The following is a 24,526-nucleotide window of genomic DNA, read 5'->3' as shown; positions in this document are numbered from 1 at the left end:
AGCTCTTCAGTATCCTCGTTTCATGGATAAGGGTACTTGGAAAAAGAATTTGGCTGCCTTGCCCCAGAGAGTGGCAGTGCTAGGATTCAAGTATCTGTATTTATGACCTGCCAGCTCATGCCCTGTTCTCTCCCCATGCTCCGAGTTAAGCAAACTGTTCAAAACCTTCTAGAAAGTATCATCTTGCTGCAGGCCATGGGCACCCCAACACCAGGGTCACATATGAGAATGAAGAAAAGGATGGGGTTCATGCTCCTTTCATAAGGTACCAGCTGCACAAGAAACACAGTCTTCTTTGAAACTGGCAGTTTTATGTTCTTGCTTTATGTTTGTATTCACAATGAGGACATTCACTTCTAATATTTAACTTACAGCTGGTAGGAAATATCTTTGAACTGTTCTCAAGGTTTGTGCCAAATATTTTGAGATTCAAAGGCAAGCAAAAAAACTGTCATTTTTTTCTCAGCAGATTTTTCTTTCTTGCATTATGGCCTGGTTTGTTCATGCTTGCCTTAGAACAGTGATACCTGGACAAAACTAAGTTTTCTGTTTTTTCCTGGAAGCTCTCATTTCTCATTATCCGTATTTTAAAAAATGTATACAGTCTTCAATTTAACTCCTTTGTGTTTTCATTTCAGTACTGATACGTCTTAATCAGGATGCCAAAATTCCATCTTCTTGCTGTGCCTGGGTAATCTGGAAAAAAAATCCTAAAAACAAAATCCAATCGAAAACACTGGATTTTGAAACGCAGCTCTCCCATTCATTATCTCTGTGACGGCGACAGACAAGCCCAACTCTGCGTCTCTGTTTTCTCATCCGTAAAACGAAGTTTATAATGTTTGTCTCCTGCAAGTGGAGTAAGCGACCACATCTTGGGTGTTCCTGGGTGCAGGACGGACTTAGTCCACGGATGTTTCAGCTCTCCCATGCTTCTTTCTTGTCTTCATTTGGGTAGCGTTTTCCTCTGTTCTGTCTCGTTATTGAGTTTTCCATTGTTGGCAAAGATACTTTCTCTCAAGCTGTTTTGAATTCTAGAACAATCCTTGTTATTTGGTCTTGGTTTCCGTAGTTTTTAGAAAAGTCAGCCTTTTTTTTTTTTTTTTTGACTTTCTGCCTTCTGAATTTCTGTTCTGGCATCCTTACAGTTTTGCTAACTCCAAAATGTGTTTCTGGGATAAAGTTTATGTGTAAACAGCAGGCAGTTGAGATGACCGTGTCTCTGTTTTGCTGGAGGAGGGAATGGGCAGAGGAGGGTGAACTTTGAGTCTCTTTTCAAATGTTTGAGTCAAACATTTCTCTGTCTGGTTTTGAATGCTCTTACAAATTATATGAGCCTGGGATTGGCCCAGTTTTACCCTTTTGGAGAATTCTTCCCTTTGTCCTGCTCTGGACGGGAACAGCTGGGAAAGCAAAGCCAGTCCACAGCCCCTGAGCCGGTGATGGGAGGGCATTAAACTCTAGCCCTTAAGCAAGGTGAGGAGACTCCAGGTTTGAATTACCTGGAGGCTGGGAAGCCTGTTCATCCATACAGATGCTCTGTAAGTTCTACCCTTGGCCTAAACCCAGCACTCAGATAGCTGTACATTTGCTCCAGAGCTGCTTTGGACGTGGCATGCATTTCCTAGGGCTGCTGCAACAAACTCCCACTGCAGAGATGTGTGTGATCACAGTTCTGGAGGCGAGACATCTGAGTCTGTGTCAGCAGAGCCACGTCTGGGCTTCTGGTGGTGCTGGCTGCCCCTGGCGTCCCTCAGCTGGCAGCTACACCTCCCCATCTCTGCCTCCGTCATCACTTGTGGCATCCTCTCTGTGTCTGTCTTCACATGGGGTTCTCCCCTCTGCGTTCGTCTCGGTGTCTCTTCCCTTCTTATAAGGACACCACTCATATTGGATTAATGGCCCATCCTATGCTGGACGACCCCCATCCTAACTTCCACCTTAATGACACTGCAGAAACCTTATTTCCAAATAAGGTCACATCCGCACACACCAGGGGCTCGGATTTCTACATGTCTTTTGGGGGGACACAGGTAATCCCACAACAGACACATGTAGAACTGAGGTGACCGGCCCTGAGGGTAAGCAGCACAGAAGGCCCTGGGCCTGGCTACTCTGTGTCAAGGGGGAAAGCGGGTTGGCAGTACGAGGCCGGCATAGGAGGACCACCCCTGCTGCTCGGTGGCTGAGTGGTTTGGCCACTGAGGTTCTGTGTCTGTGAAGGGGAGTGCTGGGGTCTCTCCCATCTGGGAGTTTGTGGAGTGGGTCGGATCATGTTGCTTTGTATGATTTTCAAGTCTTCGTAGTTTGGCTCCAGACCACCTTTACCATGTCATCTTTGATTTTATTCCTCTGCCTATGGTGCAAGCACACGGGCTACTTGCCTTTCTCCAAATACACCACGTGGCTGACCTTTCCACCCTCGGCTATCACGATTTCTTGGCACCACGCTTCCCTCCCCCGACATTTTCTCACCTCCCCACCCTGGCCCCGGTCTGAGGCCAGTGCTTCCTCTGCACAGTTCCACAGTGGACCTAAAACACGCATATTTTACAGTCAGCCTGGTATCACAGCCCATACCTGTTTCCCCTGTGGGACTGTCAGATCCTTGAAGGACGGAATGGTGTCCTATTTTTGTTCCATCCCCCCGTAGTTGCTTTAGAAAACCTGCTGCGTTAACAATTGATCTAACAAAATCAAGTGTGTATAAATGCATCACAAAACAGAAGACAGAATGAGATGATGATTACTCGACAGTATAATCTGGGGGGGCACCAAAAGACCACCTGACTAAAATGATCTGTTACTAGTCTGCCCCAGTGCCCCGACATTCTGCTATGGGCACACCTCTTACAACCTTCTGGGGACTTAGCCTTTGACATGGATTGTCCACTGCATCCTGGGAAGGACAGCATTGTATTACTCATTGCCTCCCGGGGAGAGCAGGCCTCTGGGAGAAGAGGGCAAAGAGAGTCAAGTTGGAAAGGAGGAATACATCAGAAAGCATCCCACTCAGAGCGGGTCTCAGGCCCCTGTGTGGCGCTGTGCTGTGCAGGCCTCGGCTCTGGCTGGGAGAGCCTCGCCAGTGGGCGGCGACCTCGGGTATCACCCCCGTGTGTGCTCTGTCACGACACCGTGGCACACTCCACGAAGACAAAAGAGTTGAACTCCAGCACCCACCCTCGTCTGGCATCTCCATCCCCTTCCTGGGGATCCCCATGGAGCTGCCTTGTTGCTGTAACAGTTTTGGTGCCGATGGTGTGAGCGCCAGTCAAGAGCTTTGATGTGTGCTGAACATTTAGCGTCCGGCCAGAGCTCAGCTGAGAAGGCTTCACCGGGCTGCAACAGCCCAGGCTGATCTGTGCGTCCACTTCCCTCCAGCCTCCCATGCTGGCCTTCATCCTGGGCAGGCTGCCCAGGCGGCCAGAAACAGAACCCAAGAACAGGGTTTCTTTCACCCCTTAGGACAGAGCAGTGGTTTATGTTTGCTTACTGGTTGGAGCCCAGGAAAGAATCACCTTTACCTGTAAATAAAATGTGCTCCCGTGAGTTCCTGGCGGCCTAGGGATATTGTGACGGCCCTCCTCCATTCTTCTCCTTCTTAACCCTGATGTGTTATTTCCATGTCTGCTTTCTGATCAGCACTCAGCCCCCCTTAATGTCCAGCCCCCTCCCTCTTCCTCCGTCACCAGCTTCCCTAATCAAAGACTTGTTACAGTGCCTGTAGCTTGTCTAGGTTGTGTGAAAATTAGAGTTTTGGGTGAAAGCACTTAGAGTCATTTTCTTTTTAAATTGTTGCATGCTTTTTTTTTCCCCTAGCTAAAAATATTCTATTTCTTCAAAAAATATGTGCCAACTAAAAATGAGTATACTCTCTGATTCCAGTGCCTTGCTTACTCAGAAATCAGCAGTGTAAAAATGCTATTGCTATTGTAGGCATGAATTTTCTCCCCTTTCTTTTGGATTTCTTTTACACATGGTGCATGGCCTCTGCTATATTACTGCAAAGTTAATTAAGTTTTAGGCTAAAAGCCTGACTCACAAGCCTGCTTGTTAGGTGTCACTAAAATCTTTTTTTTTTCTTTTTTTGGTTATTGTTGTTGTTGCTTTATGCCTCTATAGCAATTTAAACGGCATTAAAAACAACAACCAAATTTAATATCACCATAAATAATACCCAGATTTAAAAATTCCATTTTGACTTAAAGAACTCGAAAGCTATATGTGAATTTTACGTTTCCTAGAGTGTCTTCATCTCTCTCTGACATGATTATTGTGGCTATCTAATCAGGCAAAAGAAACATAAATCTGACACTGGAGAAAATAGGACAACAAAGTTAATTGCTGCATTTAGAGTGTGGCAGGATATTGCAAGTCCAGTCCTGGGGGGACCGCCGTAAGCGCCCACGGCAGCGGTGTGCGGGTGGCAGACCATGCCTCTTCGACCTGGCCTCCTGCCGCATTGTGCGATGTTGCTTTGGAACCAGGATCTCGTGTAATTCTTGCCTCTGTCTCTGCCCTCTCTCTCCACCAATGAACATGCTGTTGCAGCTGCTGGGTATTCTACCCAGAACCTGCTTTCTCTTGCTGTGCGACCCAGCCAGGAAGACGAAAGCCTTGGTCTCCTTAGCCCTCCTGCTGTAAGGGTTCCCCCTGTTCTCCACGTCCTGACAAGTGACTGCCCTTCCATGAGACCTGGAGGTGGATATGGCTGGGAGATTAAGTCTCTGGATACCGTGCGGGCTATGATTATCCTGAGATACCTGGGTTCCTCCAGTCTCATCACGTGAGTCCTTAAAATCAGAGAGACTTTCCCAGCAGGGTTAGAGAGAAGAGAAAGAGGCAGGAGGAGAGACTTGATACATGAGAGGGACTCTGCCCACCGCTGCTGGCCCTGGAGATGGAGGAAGAGGCCACCAGCCAGGAAATGCAGGCGCTTCCAGCAGGTGGAAAAGGCAAGAGGGCAGAGTCTTCTCCAGTGTCCAGCAAGGAACCCAGTCCTGCCAACACCTCAGTTTTAACCCAGTGACACTCACATCGGACTTCTGTCTCCAGAATGTAAGACAATATAGTGGGTTGTTTAAGCCACTACACATGTGGTAATTCTTCAGGGCGTCTGAGCTGGAGCTCTAGCATTTGGTGTTTGGAGTCACTGGTGCCGGGTGTCCATCATGGTGGCTGAGGGTTTATGTTGGGACCATTTGTGGGGGGCTGGGCTATTCTAGTCTACTAGATGGGACATAACTTGTAGGGCCCAGTGCAAAATAGAAATGTGGGGCCCTTGTTCAAGATGTTGGAAAATAGTGCTGTTTAAGGTATTAAAATATAAAGCTTTTTTCCTTTTTGCTGTCATTTCTCTCCCAACTTACTGTGAATTTTTAATTTGCTATTTAATATCCTTTTAAGTAAAAATAAATTAAAATGTTAAATTATTAACATGAACTTTACCATTTCCTTAATATCATACAATGCCAGTCTTAAGTGTAAATATAAGCTCATTCAACATGTATGCAGAATCACCAAAATTACACAGTTTGTGTTTCATAGCTTGTATCCATGTGTATTTTGTTCTGACCAGAACAGTGGAAATGCTTAGAATGTGACCTTATTGGAAATAGGTCATTAGGTTAGACCCCAATCCAGTGTGGCTGGTGTCCTTATAACAAGGGAAACTTGGACACAGAGACAGACATGCACAGAGAGAAGATGCCACGTGAAGATGAAGGCAGAGGTTGGGGTGATGCATCTGCAAGTCGAGGAAGGCAGCAAACCACCAGAAGCTAAGAGAGAGGCATGGAGGGGCATCTCCCTCAGCCTCAGGAGGAACCAGTGCTGCCAATGCCTTCATTTTGAACTTCTAGTCTTGTGACTGGTGTTTGAATCATCCAGTTTATGGAACCTCACTATGGTGGCCCTAGGCATGTAAGACTCACCTAATACTCTGTTACGTTTGGGGGGGTGGACTGTGGCAAAGCTCAGGGGGAGTTTGGATGCTCACTGCTTAAAAGCACTATGTATCTGCATGGAATGAGATAGATGCTAAATAAATATTCCGAGTTGTGGATCAATGAAAGCCCTGGAAGCTTCAGGAGCAACAGCTGTGACAGTGAAGCACTGCCAAATTTTGTTTCTCTCATTTAACAAAGATTCTGTTTTTCATATTTTACATTTATATTTTTATTTAATAATATATTGTACCATGTACAATTTTAGTTGCCAAGAGTTTAACTTTTTGTTGACTTTTTCCAGTAATAATTTTCATTATGAATTGGATGATAGAAACTTCTGTTTATTTCTCCAAAAATTATCTTCTATTTTAAATTATAAAAAGCCAAAAGAAGAAACAGAAGGAAACTTATGGTCACACCATGAACTTCACCCCTGTGGATATTTAAGGAGTATTTATTCTCCCTGATAATTGTGAAATACCACATTTTACCAAACCTCAGAAGTCATTCCGATTTTTAAATGTCGGGGGAAATACCCTTAAAATCCAAGATCCTTTAATCCTGAAGTTATGCTTCTAGGATGCTATCCCAGGGAAATATTTAGAAGCGTAGATAGAGATTTATGAATAGTGATATTTATGGCAGCTTTAATATAAGTAGGAAATGACCCAAACATCCACCTTGGATAATTGACCTAAGTATATCCACACGGCAGAATATCAGGTAACCATTCAGATGTCTGTGAAGAGTGTTTAATGACCTACCTAATGATATGATTTTTAAGCAAAACAAAAGTAGAATGTAAAATTGTATATAAAGAATGATCTCAAGCATGTGGGAAACATAGACAAAGAAGATTGGAATAACTTTTGCCCGTATGTGGACACGGGTTATTTCTGAGTAATGGGATGATATACTTTCCAATTTTCTTACTGTACAAAATGGATTATAATATTCAATATCAGTATTTAATTAAAATTGATACATAACTTAAATAAGATTTCTATCATAACATTTCTCTGCAAAACCAAACTACCAATAATCACATTGAAAGATGTCCAAAGATCAGGCCTGAAGGGCTCCCCAGAAACTTGTGGCCACTGCTCGGCTGGGCTCGAAGGGGTGAGCAGGTTGCCGAAAGCAGTTAAATGACACCATAAAAATTCAGGTCAGGTGCTAATGTAGCATTTGTTTTTCTGAAATATTGAATCTTTAATTCAAAATTTAAGCAGTAATAAAAATGGGCATGAATTGTCTACACCACCCACACCTCTTCAGCATTCAATCACTATCAGCGGTCTCTAAGCTTAGATGAAGAATGAAATTTAAAAAAGCACATTTCCTTGAGTTTTAAGAGATTCAGTAGGCACTGAAGAGAACATCATTTACTTGTGGATGCACAGACGGTGAGCAAGCTGGAGATTAGGGAGATCAAAAGCTTTGGACTTTGATGAGGAAGAAAGCTTTCTGTTTAGGCAGGGGTGAAAAGCTATATCCCGTAAGATGACGTTTAAAGGGGGCTTTGCAAGGATAGAGCAAACACAAATCACAAGTTTACCCCAGATACAGAAGCAATCATATGCATCACAAGCATGGCTTCCCCTCCCCCACTTACACTTTCCATGTAAATAAATGGCAGAAAGTCACCATGTTGAGTTTTCATCATTTTTCTCAGTAAAGGTAAACGAACACTAGGCTATTGTGGTTTCCTTACAGTCAACTCGTTTCCTCAAATGAGCAGAAGGGGAGAAGGAATAGCTGAGTAGCTGAACAAATCCTACCAAACAGCCTTGCTTTTCTTATTTAAGTTCTGATTTCTGGGAAAGATTTGTGTTTATGTTAAAGTCTATTTTCAGAAATGGGCCCATTTGTAAATGGACTGGTTATGCTGCAAACTGATATGCAGGACTCTCCCAAGTGCAAGGAGAAGTTGATCCAGGATTTGAGGAAAAGGGAGTTCATTTAAAAAACCAAACAGAAGCTAAGTTTTATTATTTTGAAAGAGTTGATTCACATTTTTCAGTTTTTCACTTAAACGCTACATACTAACTTAACTGTTTAAAAGGAGTTATCATACATCGCTATTTTAAAGTTCTCTTTATTAAACTCTTTATTAAATTAGGATGAATTCACTTGGTTTTGAAAAAAAGAAAAGCTCTAAATTCACGGGCATGTTCATGACTGGAGGAATTTGGGGTCCTAACTGTGAGAGTGACTCCTGAGTTAACTGAGCCCCTGTGTGTCTGGGTCTGGGTCTTCACGTGGCAGATTAATGAGCAGGGAGATTTGTTTGTGGTCACGGGCTCCTCGGGGAGGGGGTCCCGTTGGGCATCTTTACTTCGGAGTGTTCTGTAGGCATCACAGTAACAACAAAACACCTGTTTTATCATTGTTGTTTTAGAACTAAATGTACAGCCACTCTACAGCATGCCAGTTGCTTTTATATATTATTTAATTTTTATAATCTGTGCATGGCTGTTATTATCAGCCCCATTCTTAAATGGGGAAAACTGAGGCCCAGCAAGCTTAAATAAGTTGTCCCAAATCACTTAGACAGAAAGTGAAAGAAGGTCAGGACTCAGATCTTGGGCCACGCGACTCTGTGAAACCGTGTTGCTTCCACCACGCCGACTAAGCTGGCTTGAAGGGCTCAAACTAGAGGGCTGAAGAAGGGTGGTGTCTTCACAATTGCCCCAGAAAACAAGATTTTGTGCTTCTTCAAAAACCGAGGGAGGGCCCGTTCTGAAAGGTTGCCTTCAACTTGACAGAGTCAACAGGAGCGGCATGTGGGCGGCCTGGGGCCAGGGCCTGGGCAGGCTGAGACTCAGAATGCAGGAAGCACCTGCTCCTGCAGCACCAGCCACTTGTTAGGGGGTCCCGCCGCCACGCTGTCCCAGCTTGACGATTGTGAGGGATGCAAGTACCCCAGGGGCGTCTCACATCCCTGACAAGGCAGGTGATGGAAGCCTTCCCAGTCATGTCTGACTTCCCTTCTCCTCCTCCTCCCGCTGCCCAGATGTCTGGACGAGCATGTGCATTGTGCTTGCTGCTGGTTCTGTCTTTCATACTTTTTTCCATTCTCTTGCCACCCAGGCTCAGGCCTTCATCCCCTCAGTCCTCATCACTCTAATAGCTCCTAAGTGATCCTTTTCCTTTTTTGGACTCTTTTCCATCCACATTCAACCCCAACCCATAACACTATCTAATTAATTTTCCTGAAACACTTTGATCACGTAACCACTCTGACCTCAAAACATTAATAACTCCTCTGTCTTGTTTGACAAAACAAAACTTTTTTCAGCCTTACATCCAGGGTGGTGCCGACCTTTGCTATTAAAGCTTACTTGCCGTGGTTCTGGACAAACTATTTGCTAGAAATGCCTTGACATTTTTTGTCTATGAAGTTTTGTTCCTACTCTTTCACGTGGCAAAAAACAAAAGAAAGAAAAGAAAAGAAAAAACTCTCTTTTCCTCTCTGTCATGCCAATCAGTCCAAATTTTCAAAGCAAAACTAATTTTATGTTCACCATCGAGAACTGCCCCGTACGTCTTGAGTGCTTAAGTGATTCTGCTTGAAAGACACCTCCAGTTGGTCACTGACCAACTAGAAGCCCGAGCTCATCCTGTGCAGCATCAGCAGGAAGCAAAGAGAGGGCTTGATGGTGCCATCGTGCTAAGGAAGTCCCAGAGGGATGGTGAGAGAGAACATGGGGCAGGCTGTAGACAGAGGTAAGGACGGGCTGCTTTGTGAGGTGGCTGTCATAAGAAGGGTGGGAATGAGGACTGGGGCTGGGCTTGAGGACAGGATGAAGGAAGGCAGTGACAGGGGAGGGGTGGGGTCTTGGATAATAGTCACCACCGTTGCTTTCACGGCTTGTCTTGGGTAACATGGAGGCCATTGTTACCTGGTCCCCACAACAGTTGTCCATGATGGGGAGAGTCCAAGTCCTTGAGGATGTGGTGTGACGTTTCCAAGGAAACGATTATTCTCAGCCTAAAAAAGTCCCAAATTCCTTTCAAAACTGGAGGCTTCAAGCAGGAAACGCACTACCCTTTCTGTAATTGTATAGTAGCCGTCCCTACCCTGGTTGCTGTCGCATCCACTTGGGGGGACCGGCCGCTTTTATCCATGCCACCTTTCACAAACCTCTCAGCGGAGGCTTTGATCAAATCCCACACAGTTCAGCTTTATCGTTAGTAGCATTTTACAAAATAAACGTATCACATGCTATGTGTTGGTCACAGTCTGTCTCTAGGATTACAAGTCCTGGAGTCTTGGTTTATAATTTTGAACTTTCAGGACCATATGTAATATCAAGGATAAAGCATTGTGACTAAACAATATATTGGAAGAAATTCATGGTAATGGCATTTGGCTGGAGTTGAAAGCTTAGCTTTTAATGTTCAAGAAGATCTAAAAGAACCTCGGTTTTTGTTTTCTCTAAAAGTCCTTCTCAGTTAACTGCATAATATCCAATTATGCATCTTAGAAGAATTTAGGCTTGAGAAAACCCAGCTACTATTGGAATCTTTGATTCTACAAAATACTCATTCCCAAAACCAGCACATACACAACTAAACTCTTCCCCCTGGGATTTAGTTGATTGTCATAACTTTTGAGCTTGCCTTGCAAAGCCACAGACTCATTACAGTGAAATGCTATGGCTTAAAATGTTTTAAAACTAGTGTTGTAGCAGATTTTGTTTGTTACTTGATCAGGAAAGAAAAAAAAAATCCCACAAATCATTTTTGTTTCCCCTGATGTCTTGAATGAACTGGGGTTTTAATATTTGTTTTTTAAGACTGTAGCATTTTAAGCACATTGTTTTTATAGGTGTGGGAATCACAAGTAACTAAAATATTTTCATCTGAAAGATGGAAAAAGCTGCAATTTTCATTTACTTCAAGTAAGCAGTGGGTGGGGGGCACAAGGAATGCCTGGTTTATTCTGATCTTTCTTAGTGGTGAGGGGACTAGCAGGCTACCCTCCCAGCCACAGCTCCTAAACAGACTTGCTGTGGCCACAGATACTGTGCTCATATAAAAAAATGTAAATCATGTGTCTGGTTTTGCAGCAATGCTAAGGCTGTAGGAGTTGATAAATGCAGTTTCCTCTAATTTGATAAAGACATCATAGAGATAGCACTTCCCCTAGGTCAAACACGAGAATTGGGTTCATTTTCCTCTTATTGGAAGAATTACATTCTCCATTTAGTGAGTCATAAGTTAACGATTTGTTATAGGTTGAATCAGACACTCAGAGACCTGCATTTCAGTCCTCTGCAGTAGTGTTTCTCGACCACAGCAAAATCCACATTCTGGGTCCAGTAAATAGTTCTTTGCTGGATAACTGTCTCGTGCTTCATAGGATGTTGTGTGGCATCTCTGCCTGCTGTCCACTAGAAACCAGTAACACCCCTTCTGCACCCCCCAACTCCCCAGTCAGCTGTAACGGTGAAAAAGGTCTTCCCGTGCCAGGGGCAGGGAGGGGGGGGGGATCTCCTCCAGTTGACAATTACTGCTCTAGATTTACTTTATTTGGGGATGAACTCAGTGAACTTCCTTAAATGTTAACGGGAACCAGGGAGTGGGAGGTACTGAAGAGCAAAAGAGTAACGTTCTTTCCTGCCGGGGTGGCTGAGTGGGCACCAAAGGAACTGTTAAGTCTTCCAGAATGGACCGTGGCAGCCCTGCTTCTGTATGGAGGGGAGCCCAAGGCACTCAAATCTTTTGTAAGATTTTAGGGAATCTAGGATGGTCATGTTTCTCACAAGACCCAGTTTACTTTCATGTGGGTACATCCCTTAGCTTCAGGTATAAATCCCCATAAAAAAATTCAGCAGCATGTAAGTTGGGAGACCAAGGAAGACAAAAGCATATTGCCACCTCCTTCTCCCCTCCCCACGGCAAACATCACTAATCAACCATTGCACCCTGATGCTGAGTCTGATGTCAGCTTCAAAATCTTTCTCAACACAAGAGTCCAGGCATCGCTACCAATACCTCGGAATTAGAACTCAAGTTGAAACCTGTTTGTAACCATTGCTTTTAAGTTATTACCAGTTACGTTAAGGACAATGGCGGCCAGTGATGAAATATGTTGTTTGAAATATAACCTACACACAAAGCATCGAAGTCTAGAATGGAAAATATTAACATAAACATGAAAGCAAGTACATCTGGCCAAACTGGAAGTAGAGATAACGTTGATCTGTTTCTCTGGCACCTGAGGGGTGGAGATTTCTTCTCCTAAGGTCAATTAAGCTAAGTGAGAAATTCTGAAGCACTTCATGTGGCTTGAGGCTGCCCACCAGGAGCCACTTCTGTGTGCAGTCCTGCAAACTGAGGAGAAATACCACTTTGAAAATGATGAGGGGCTTTTGGAGCCCTCCTGCCAGTGCTGGAGAAGGAAGGCCTTCAACATTTGCGGGTGTGTGGGTGGCTGAAGGGACTTAGGACGTTCACCCTGAAGTGAGAGTTTGCTGAGAAAAATAGAAGTGCCTCAAATTGAGGTTGATGATCACTAAGTTTATGGGGAGCCAACAACTTTCTGTTTCCTTAATTGTCCAGAGGATCTGGAAAAGTGATCAAACTGCTTCAACAGAGGAAACCAAATCAAAGGGCTTGGGGTTAGTTTGGGAACCTAGACACTGAATCAGAAACTGGGGGCGGGGTGGTGTGCCCAGCAATCTGTGTATTTAGACAAACTCCCCAGGAGACCTTGATGCTGAAGTTTGAAACCCTGGTCTAAGGCTTGTCTGCTTAGCTTTGATTTGAGCACTGCGTACCGCCTGCACCCCCAGCTTGTTAAGACGCTGTCGTTGTGGGTCGGATCTGAGTTTCTGCATTTGCTATTGGTTCACAGTCTACTAGCAAGTTTCTATGGTTGATCAAAGGAATTGCAGTTTCTCTGTGAGAGGGGACGAACTCTTTAACCCAGGAGCACCTGGCCCTGAGGATGCAGGGCCATTATCAGAAAGGGATGGGGGGGGGGAGTGGGCGCTGTGGGAAGTAGAAATAGGAGGGGCTGCTGCCTCAGCGGTGAGATTGTGTGCCGCTGAGGGGTGAAGCAGAGGGAGGCGGCTCGAGGGGGTGAGGCTGGCCACCAGTGGAAAGCTCATTGGCTGTTGAACTAGAACATCACCTTCCATCTCTCCACCAGGGGACAGGGACGCTAGCCTGTCCCCAGCTTGACACCACGGCAGTTCTCATGTGACTTCCGGTGCTGCCCAGGCCGGTGGCTGGAGACTCACAGCTGCAAGGAGCCCGTTGGGCCTTGGTGCCTGGTTGGCTCCTGGATCTGAAAGCGCTTTCAATCACAAGGAGATGCCTATGAGGTCGTCCTGGACCCCAAAAGACATTACCCAATGTTTTCAGTGGACTGGCTTCAGGACGATTGTTCGTCATTTCCCAAAATCAAAATCACTCCAAGGAGGAAGTTCTGCTGTCACTGAGGCCATTGAACAAATGAGAAATGATCTTTGAAGGGGGTTCCAAATTCCAAAGCAGCCATAGGTGTGCTGGAAATAAGAGCTTTCTGAAGACTCCCGGGAAGGGCTCCGCAGTCACTTGAGTTTACCAGCTCTGGCGCGTTGAGAGTAATCTTGCTTGGCCGTCGCTGACTCCGTATGCCTTGGTGTAAACAAATGGACAGAAGGCCCCCAGGGCAGTTTTGTTGGGAGTCGAGGAGGATGTGAGGGTCCTGGGCATCTCTGGAGGAGGCAAGAGGACAAGGAGACTCAGGGCCAGAGAGACCGCCTGGCTTGCAGTTTTGTTTGAGGCCACCTCTAGCTTTTGCACAAAACCACTCTTGGTGGGAGGGAGAAAAGAAGACTGGTGGTACCACTGCGGTTCAGTGAGTCAGCTGCTCCCCACAGAGCAGGGAACCAGACTCCGTGAAATGTTAATTATCTGTTAGAAAAAACAGTTTATTTTACACAATTTCAAAAACAAAAACCCAATTCCTGGGCAGACGCTGTTATTTAACTCCCTCCACTTACATGTACATACGCGCAATAAAGGTATGTGAAAAAATCATAAAGTGGGCTTTTCAAAGGTGACAACGTATGTTCCTTACTTGAAACCATAACACCTACACACATGGTGATTGAGTTACAGTCGGAAGTGTGCTATAAAATGACATTTCCTCTCCCTAATTTTAGATCGCCCATGCCGTTCTGGAGAAGAGTACTAAATCTTAAACACAAAATGATCGACTCCGTTCCAGCACTATCACATCATTCGTATAGTTTCTTGGGCTATTTTATCAGCTTGGTTTCCTCTCTTTCTCCAGCGATAATTGCACTTTAATTTATTTCTTTATTTTATGGAGTGCAGAGTCATAGTGATTTCCTTGTCCCCATTCCATTAGCCTCCTGGTATCATTGTTTGAAGTCTTCAGACCCTGATGTGTAATCCAACTGTTTCCCTAATATGTGGGAAGCGGCAAACAGCTTGTTTATGTCAAAAACAATTCTTGCTACAGTTTTCTTTTCCCTTCAAGTCTTTTCCCATGAAGATCCTGGCAGGGGCCTAGTGTGGCAGTCTAGGACTTAGCATAAACCCGTAGGTAGTGAGCATTCCAGGAGTGTTTGGTGGTTGACTGAGGTCGTTAGGATTGACCTGGAATAGAACACTGATCCAACCAAGTGAAGCTTAAGATTTGGGGAAAGAGACCACATCAGGATTATTTTCGTGTTCGATTTTTGTTGGTTTCCTCAAAGCGTCTGTACCATTTTTTCCCCCTACTTTTGTCCAGTCCTTTATTCTGCTCATACCTCCCACCATTTCACAGGATAAAGGGCCTCTCACTTTATTGTAAAGATCAAGGTCTTGTGACCAGTGCTCCTTGAGCTTGCCCCCCCCCCCCCCGTGTCAGAATCACATCACGCCTGCCTCCTCTCTGTGCCCCGGCGGGAACAAGCATCGCTCTTCCTTCCAGAGGTGACCCTCCCACTGGTGCTGGGGGCCTCACTGTGGGAGCTCGCTGCTGACGGGCGGGGTGTTCTGTCGACTTCCTCAGCTCACCGTCACTTCTTCACACATGTACTTTCTCTTTCGAGCTTCTCTTTTCTTTGTTAATGATGAACTGATCTGTAATTACAGGATTAATTCAAATTTATGTCCTTATGACCAAACACCTTGTCTCTCTGCCTGTTGAAATACAGCTCTGCTGCTTTCTTTGATTTCACAGTAACACATTTCCTATTTTGGAAAAGTAACCCATGCATCCTGGCTTTATTCCTCTACTTCCTGGTCCCTTTTCTAACACACTGTAAGTCCCATTCAGCCCCCAAACTCCTCCATAAATGTTTGGAGCTAACATTCTGGCTAATTATCAAGCAGGTAACAATGAGGAGGTGGGAAAAGCAGAGAAAAACTGGATGTGGGGAAAGCTGTCAGTGGCGAGCATAAGCCAAAGGAAGCAAGAGGCAGTGAAGATCCGAGTTGGGGGTGTGTCGGGGGTCAGCAGAGGAGAGTCCCGGTGCAGGAAAACTGCGGGCAGCAAATCTGTAGGAGCTCGCTGCTGATGGGCGGGGTGTTTCAAGCCCGAGTGTTTAAGAAAATGACGGTAACAAATACAGGGACCACCGGAGGAGACCATGAGCGCAGATGGGGTGCAGTTAATGATGACCGTAATTATAGACATGTTGAATTTATGGGGACAGTTCAGCGATGGAGAGAAAAGATAGAAGTCTGGATGGAGGGCTTGAAAAAGATGCGTAAAAGATGCAGACTTTAAAGTCAACTGTGTAGATGGAAGGATGTATTTAATCTGTAGCTGTGAGTTTCCTGGAGAAGAAGGTGCTTAGGGCTGGAGGACAGAGGACAGAGCTTTAGAGGAAGAATTCTACGTTTCAGGGACAGGTGGAGAAGGCCCCAAAAGAGAATGAGAAGGAGAAATCGAGAATCCTGGAAACCAGGACTAGCTTCCAAAGGGGAGGCACTGCGAGCAGAGTCCAAGATGTGGACAGTGTGAGGAGCAAGCCTCCGAGGCGAGCTGAGCACTGTTCTGGGAAGTAGAGTAGGGATGCAACAGTGAGCAACCAAGGCCATCCCTGCCTTCAGGGAGCGCGCATTCTAGTGACAGTGGCGGCACGCTAACAAAGGATCACAGTTCAGTCTGCGAGGAGCTGGAACGAGGGGTGTGCACGGTGTCCCTGTCTTCAGTATCAGGTGGGAGGGTTTGGGGACCCGACAGGTGAGGCTTCTGGAGTCAGTTGCCTGAATTTCACTCACAGCTCAGCCACTTACCAGCTGGGGGACCTGCCGCACGTGATTCACCCGCTCTCTGCTTCTATTTCCTTACTGATGGTAAAAGCTTGTGATTACCCTAACTGTATTTGCTTCACAGGTTCATGGAGAGGATTAACTATGTTAAAACCTGTAACATGACTGACATGTAGGAAGCCCTTGGTTAACAACCACCAAGCTTCTATGGTGCTTCCTCTTTGCCAGATACGGCTGCACCGCCTGAGAGCAGCCTTATGAAACAGGTAGTATCACCTGCAATCTTACAGGCAAGGAAACCGAAGCACAGAGAGGTGAAGTTGCCCCCCAGAGTCACACAGCTGAAAGTGGTCCTTTAGTCATCTCCTCTTTATCCTGCTGGTGAGGGAGGGGTTCCACCCCTAGGGTCATGGGGATGGTCAAGCACATGACCCCCGACACTGGACAGACTGGACAGACAGGAGTTGACTTGTCACATACTCCCCTAGCCCGGGGGAGTAGGACACTGTATGCCTTGCAGAGCCGCATGGGGCTTTCAGAACAGAGTGAACGAGCAGAGCCAGTGGGGGGCAGCCTTCGTAGTAATGAGACAGTGAGGTGGCCCGGGGCTCCCTCGGGAGGATGTGGCTGGCTTGTTTGAATAACTCCATGGGCTGGCAGGGAACCGAACTCCCCTGCTCAGAGTTAAGCAGACTCTGTGCCTGGTTCCTGTGACGAGACGTGTCTTTGGCTGGGGCACCTTACCTGCTGGGGCGGCGGGGAGGGCGCTTGTGGTTTAACCATTAGAAGCCCTCCTGATTTTATCAGATGTCGGGGCGGCACTGAATACTGAACCCCCATTCCAGGCCTTGCGCACAGTGGTCTAGGGAGCTGTGGCCCAGGCAGGCCCGTCTACACGCTGCTGCAGTCCCTAGAGCTTAGACAGAGTGGTGGTTTCCTGATCACGACTTCGGCTCTGCATCTCTACCCTGTTGTTCATGCCTGCCTCTTTGCCCGAATGCCTTCTTGAGTCTACACTCTGCCTGTTGAAATCCTACCTGTTCTCCAAGGCCCATCTCAAATGCCAGTGACCGTGTGACTGAGCTTCTTCTCTCAGTCAGATGTGGCCCCTCCTTCATTTCCAGGTAGTACTGTAGAGTGGAAAGGGCATGGACTCGGAAGCCAGAAAACCCTGGTTCAGTTGATAGCTTTGCTATTTACTTGCGACAAAATGTTGGGGAAATAAATTAAACTTGATTAGCTTTTTTGCCCACTTCTCATGTAGGAATAATAATATCTCTTTGAAATGGTATTATAAGACCATTCATAAAAATCCATGCATAGTGCTCACACCAAAGATATAAACTGCATATAGATTAGAAGGCACACAGTAAATATAAATTTCCTTCTCTTAAATTATGTTGTGTTTCTACTGACTTATATTATTATGCCTATACTATAATTATTTGTGTATTTATTTTATTCACCTCCTACTAGACCATAAACTTGAAAAGAGATGATATTTTCCACTTTCCTCTTTTTCATCCCTTCATGGTTGTTTACTGCTCAATATCACTTGCACATGGTGATATTTTTTATCAACAGAGGAAGGAACTCAGCATATGCTGCTCTTCGAATCAGTAAAGCTAATTAGGACCATACTTTGTGCCTCTGATGCACACAGTTGTTGTAACTACTGATAAAACCTTTCATTCCTAAAGTAACATACCTGGGGGAGGCAGCACGATGGTGTCCGTTTATGTTATAGAAATCTTTATCAGGGTAAATCTGGCTGATGTGTCCAACCCCAACTTTGAACATCACGTTCAATGGGGGTCCAGTTTTCAGAACTTGGAGAGGAAGAGAAATGAGGAAGAAGGAAAGCAAGTGTGTAAGGACGAGTCCTGAAGTGAGTGTCTCAGGCAAAATTGGCCTCTTTATTTTTTAACACATAGATTTGGGAAAGGGGAGAAAATAAATCTCAAACACATTGTTTGTGTGATTTGCCCGTAAAATGTGTGATAAGGAAGAAACGTGAAAACTGTCATGGAAGAGATGCTGAATTTTCTAAGGATTTAAAAGGATTTGTGCCACTGCATCTATTCCTCATGAGTGTATCTGGTGGAGCACTGGGTGTGTTGGTTGGTAGAGAGAATGGAAGACAGGGTTACTATCTTTTTTTCTCACTCATCCCTGTTAAATGGTATGATGCGCAGTAAACAAGTTGTCTCGCTCCTTTTTCTCTTAGTTTTTATGAATAAAATGAGAGAGAGAGCGTTGGTCTAAGTCATGAAGGGACCAAGGAGCCTGATACAAGTGGGCGTCTGATTTTGAGGTCACTGAACACTTGTCTCAAAATAAGTACAAAATGGGAAGAAAATACTTCCCTGTGAATCCACAGCCCTGGAGGGGAGAGGAGACTCATTCAGCAGCGACCTTCCTTGGCAGCAAATACATTGGCTCAGTATTAAGTAAGGTTTTGGAGCCTTACTTAAGAAATCTCAAATGTCAAGAAAACTACAGAACTGAAAGTAATTACGAAAGTCTGGGCGAGCTCAAATCATTTCTAGAGTCCATTGATTCCCGTCCAGCTAAGTTGTCCTTCTTTTCACTGTGTGAGATGTTGTACAATCTGCTCTAAGTGCCTTGGGTATCTATCATTTGTCCAACTTTCTACTTAACACTTCCGTTAAGCTCAAGTTAAAAACTTGGTTTCAACAAATGAACATACTTTAATTAATTAATTAATTAGCAATGACTAAAGCTACCTGAAATCCTTTTTGAAACATATTAAGTAAATGTCCTACTAAATAAATAGGTAAATGATACTGTCTGCTGACATAATTTGCTACCTACTGAGTTATTATCATTATCGTTTTAATGATGAGCATTGTTTTTTCGCTTCTATTCTATTTGCTACTGACAAGGAAGGAGCTAAGAACATTTGAATTAATTGTGCAGATGCGTTAGTATTAATCTTTATAGAAGTTGGTATGTTTCTTAATATCAGAAAAGCTGTTTCTATGGCTGTTCATGGAGTTCTAATACTTGACAGAAAAATGTCATAAGATAATGGACCAAGAAAAATATATTTGAATGATAGCAAATAAAATTTAAACTAGGCTTGACACGGGACATTTCCCTCTGCTAGATAAGACCTGTAGTTTTTGAACCTTATTTATAGTCTAGCCAGATTGTGGTAGAAATAGGAAAGAGAGATTGGGGTGGAGGTGACAGTTACAATGATTTTTGTAACCTTTTTATTTTCCTGCAAAAGGGAAGTACCTAATATTTAGAGTTGTAAGTGGAATTTTGAGAAGGTTTATCAAGAGTCTTCAAAATCATTTTTCTAATGCCGTCTCTAAGATGCAGATCAGCAGTCATCGCGTCTGACTGATGTAATCAGGAGAAGAGGGTTGCAGGCGTGACAGAAGCAAATGATCTGCATTTATATGCCAAGCTCGGGGATGGTGCAGGATTCCTGGGCATAAAAAGGCAATTTGGACAACAATCTTAACTTAAGGCTGGGGAGGGTCTGGCAGCAGCCTGTGAATTACATGCTTGGAAATTCTCTCGGCTGAAAAGCTTCCAAGTACTGTATAACTTTTATAATAAGCCTCTTCTGCAAGCTTAGTATTCTTTTGTTATTAAAACTGCTGGTGAAGATGTGGTTAATTTCATGTTCTGATTAACACCAATCATGAGTTACCAGTTTTCACACAGAGAACAGCATTAGTAAAAGAGAATGAAGATTGTGTGCGAAGCATTTTCATGAACGCTCATTACAAACATCGTTATATTTTCGGAAGGAGAAATGTTGAAAGATGATGTAGACATAATTACAGAGCCTGTGTTTTCCTGGCGCATAAAAGAACCAAATGTTAACAGGGTTAATCTCAGCGTGCGAAACCGGATTTGACTGGTGACTGAGGCCCAGCCATGAGACAGGGCTATGCCTCTATCCATCTTTGTGTCCCCAGGGTCTTACACCACACTGGCAATCAGTAGGGGCTCCATCGATGATTGCTAAGCTGCATAAATAATTTTAAATCATAGAAAACCCCAAGCCTGATTCTAGCCAATAATTCCTACCACATTTCTTACTAAATCTTTTATTCATGCACTCAATACCCGTTTCAATGGGCTAGTTTGAATTTTATCTCTTTTTGACACTATTCATGATGCTTTTGAATCAATTATTTTGTTCTTAAAATTCTTTTTGGTACTGATAGATGTAACAGTGAAAAAGAGGGGGGAAATCAGTATTTCATGAGGGAACATGCCTACATGCTGAATTGGGATGCAACGTCGTACTCACAAGGTTACAAACTTGTGGGACAGCATGGAACTGCCTGGCACACAGGTTCATCCCCAGTGACGTCGGCACCAGCCTAGGATGCCTGTCCTCCTGAGTCATTCGTGGTCCCACAGTCAGTCCTCCGAGGTCATTGCTGATAACGACACCTAGAGAGAGTCCCGCCTGCTGCCAGTTTTGGCTGTGCGTTGACCAGAGCCCGAGCATCTTACATAAACAACCTGGTTCAGATTCTTTATTTTAAAAGAAAAATGGTGGCCTGATCACTGAAGTATATGCTGAGCATTTTATCAAACACCAAATGAACAACTCTGAAAAAAAAGCCTCCTAGATTTCTTAGTTTGTAGTAAAGGCATCATCTTTATTTGCTGCCCTGATTGTATGGTTTTGAGTAGAGAAGTGAAGGGGTATAAGTTCAGGGAGGGCAGGAATCCTTCCTGTTTCGCTCACTGCTGTGTTCTCAGTGGCTGACAGAGTGCCAGGCACAGAGCAGATGCTCAATAAATGTTTGCTGAATGAATGTTAGATGGGGTGAGAGAAATGTGGAGACAAGGCTAGGTATATGGCTGTGTCCTCAACACTTTGATATTGCATCCCTATCTTTCCTTGTACACATTTTCTCTAATCTTTTCCACCTATTTTTAATATATGTCATATGAAGCAGGCCCTATGTACTAAGCACTATGGGCACACAACAATCAATTAGAAGATTTGACATTTTTAGAGTATTTCTTCATTACTCTTTGTTAATTTACTTATTTATCTACTTAACAAATACTGTTGTTCCTTTTGCAAGGAATGGGTTACTACTGAGTTTTATTTCTGAAAATAGACCTGTTTCAAATGTTATCCTCTAAGGTACCTTGCAGTTTAGAAGCAAAGACTGAGCAGTTAAAAATAGTAAGAAGAATCTAAACTGATCAAAAAGGTGTAATAATACGGACCATTAATCCCTATGAGTAGCGTATTCCACTGAGGAGTATTAAACTGGGGAAAGAACGAGTCTGATAGAGATCACCCTAGATACTGTCAGAGAAAAATGGCTGAAACCAAATTGGCTAAAGGAAGATTTAGTCTTAAGACCTTTTGAGAATAAAAAGTTTGAAGAGATAATATAAAAATAGAACATTTAACTGATTTCATTGCTGTAGCTAATATAGTTATTACGCTATGTGACCTGGAGCCCAGGAAAATAAAATCTTTTAGTCTTGAAGCTTCTGATTACCTATATGCCTTAACACACTTACAAGCTTAACACATTTGACTTAACCAACATCAAATACTCCTTAATGACTATAAACCATTCAGAAAGAAAACATGAATCCTAATAGATTTCAATTTGAAATTGGAAAGAATGTTAAAATCATTTTGTCCAAACTTCTTGTCTTCTAGAAAGGAAATTGAGGTCAAGAGAGGTCAAATGACTGATTCAGTGCCATGCAATTAGGGTGCCCTTCACACTATTCAGCCATGCTTCCGTTGGACATTGGTAAATTATCTTCTTGGTACAAAGCACTCTTGCTGGATGTTTGAGTCGTCTGAGTTAACTAAATGAGTTCGTTGTATGTCCATCCAGACCCTCAAGACTATAACTGCCTCTAATACAGAACGACTGAAATCTACCTGAACTCTACTGCATGAGAGTATTTGTTTGAACACAAGAAAATATGACTAGTTTGATAATTATCTGAATTTAAATTCGGATGGCTCTTTAGTACATCATTGGTGGCAAATCAGTAAGAGGAGATCCAGCTTTATTAACCAAATAGTCCTCATCCTTCAGACAATCCTAAAGCATATTTATTCTCATTTATTTCATTTGGGGAGGCCCGTTACAGAAGGGAAGCAGAGGCCTGAGGAGAGTCTTGGAGTCATTTGAATGACAGAACTGTGATGTAAATTCTAGTCTGCGGCCTCCTCCCTTGGTGGTTGATTTTATGTGTTAGCTTGGTGCCCAGTTTGATTAAACACTGGTCTGGACCTTGCTGTGAAGATATTTTTCAGGCTAACGTTTTAATCAGCAGACTTTGAGGAAAGCCGATTACCCTCCATAGTGTGGGTGAACCTCACCAGTCGCAGTTGAAGGCCTTATGAGAAAAGACTGGTTTCGCAAAGAAGAAAGAATTCTCCTCAAAATGGCAACATGGAACACCTGCCTACGCGTTCAGCCTGTGGCCTTGTGGAATTCAGCCTCAAGACTGCAACATCAACTCCTCCCTGAATTCCTAGCCTGGTAACCTGCTCTATGGATTTGGGGCTAGCCAGCCCCCATGATCACATGGGCCAGTTCATTAAAATCCATCTATCTATTATGTATCTATTACCTTCTGTCTACCTATAATCTATCATCTACCTGTCTCTGAGTGGTTCTGTTTCTCTGGCAGAACCTCACACACCTCCTGCCATGTTCTTTCTGCATCCTTTCCATTGTACTTAAGCTGGATTTTCAGGTGAGCCAAAGACATGCACTTCTGTGGGCAGGAAGCCCAGGAGCCCATGCAAGAGGCTAGCCGTGGAGCTGTCCGCTCCATCTGAGGGGAGGGCTTGCGGAGAGGCCACGCACTACACAGGGGTCAGGGTGGCACGGCCTGGAGTCCTGTAGGTCCATGACAAATGCAGCTGCCTGCACCCTCCCTGAAGGCCTCTGCAATAAACAGGACTTCAGAGCAAGAACACCCAGTCTCAACAAAGGGCATTTTCGGGAGAAGCTGCTCTGTGTGCTGATATGATTGAAAAAGAAAAGCATAGGAAGATACTTCGCAGGAAGTCTTTTCTGAAGGACTATATATATGTACATATTCCTCTTATAGTAAAACATCAACACTTTCTTGAATAGGAAAGAATTTAGATTCTGATCTAAATGCTTTAGTGAGGGACAGGTAATAAGTGTGAATTGAAACTAATTGGTGTTTCAGATCACTGAGCTGGCTGGAACACCATTTGTGATGAGGTCTGTATAAGTTAACAGTCGCTTTTAAATGCCTAATTAAACATCGTTCTGTCCCTAGTGAGAATAAAAAAAAAATGTATTGTCACTCATTGCACTATACTTAACTAAGTGATTGAAGTGGGCAGTCTGAACAGATTTAGTTCTTGTGTGTGGCAGAAGCTCTTTTCCCCCAGAGCAGGCTGATGTAGGTAGCCCTCGGACAATGACACGTTGTGTCACGTACAGATGGGGATGCAGCCTTGCGGTGAACACGAATAATGGGCTAATGTGAGAAAAAGACATGAGATTCTTGTCGCACAAAAAGGAAAAATAAAGAGACAAGGTGAGAGGTGGCTGGATCTCGGTAGATTTTTTTTTACAATCCTGGAAATAATAATTAAAAGGGTATATATCAACAATTTAAAAAATTATGCTATTTGGGCCCTAAGGATTGAGGGCAAAAGTGTTTGCAATAACTTATATTCAGAAGAGATCAAGGTTTAAGACTTGTAGTTTCATTTTACTATTGGCCGAAGCCCCCAGGGATCCAAAGAAAAGGGCATTAAGAGGACAGTGGGACAGATGGAGGCCTGGGGAGGGGACAGGGGGCTGTTCTGGGACCATCACTTGTGGAATCACTTTCCGGGTTTAGGGACTGAGGAGCTATTCTGGAAATGAAGTAATTCTTAAGGAGAGTGTTGGAGAGGTACCGTCTGCAAAGTGAAGCGCGTCTGACAAGACATCTGCCCATCTGCCTCTCCTTTCTTCCCCAGCCCTCTGACCCTTCTTTCTTCCACTGCAGTTTGATGTCTTGGGATAAAGCAAGCAGTTACTATATAGTTTTACACCAGTAACTGCATAAACAGCTAAAGGGAAAAAAAAGTTATTTTTGTAATTAACTTCCCTACACTTTCACTGAGTGGTTGATCTGACAACTTTAGCATCAGGTAAAGGAAGATATCTTTAAGGAAAGATTCTCTTTCCCTTACAATTCCAGAAAAATGAGCAACAAACTAAAACCAACCCTACACAGGTGTTAAAGGGAAAACGAGGATTGTTTGGATTATATATATATAGCTGGAGAAAACCTCTCAGGTTCCTTGTGGAAGGCTTTATTCTGTGTGG

The 24,526-nt window shown here is 44.0% G+C and overlaps 1 long non-coding RNA gene across 4 annotated transcripts in view; it reads left to right on the top strand.

Annotated features, from left to right (window-relative positions):
- The window catches only part of LOC116157130 (uncharacterized), a 175,787-nt gene that overhangs the window by 32,330 nt on the left and 118,931 nt on the right, over positions 1 to 24,526 (top strand). The window contains exon 4 of one of the 4 annotated variants that reach the window (XR_010383570.1): positions 639 to 5,461. The exons of the other annotated variants lie outside the window; for them this stretch is intronic. This is a non-coding gene — a long non-coding RNA (uncharacterized LOC116157130). Of the gene's footprint in view, positions 1 to 638; positions 5,462 to 24,526 lie in introns of those variants that run through there. 4 annotated transcript variants of the gene reach the window in all.

The sequence above is a fragment of the Camelus dromedarius genome, chromosome 13 (assembly GCF_036321535.1).
Source record: "Camelus dromedarius isolate mCamDro1 chromosome 13, mCamDro1.pat, whole genome shotgun sequence".
NCBI lineage: Eukaryota > Metazoa > Chordata > Mammalia > Artiodactyla > Camelidae > Camelus > Camelus dromedarius.
This window is presented reverse-complemented; position numbering and strand designations above follow the sequence as displayed.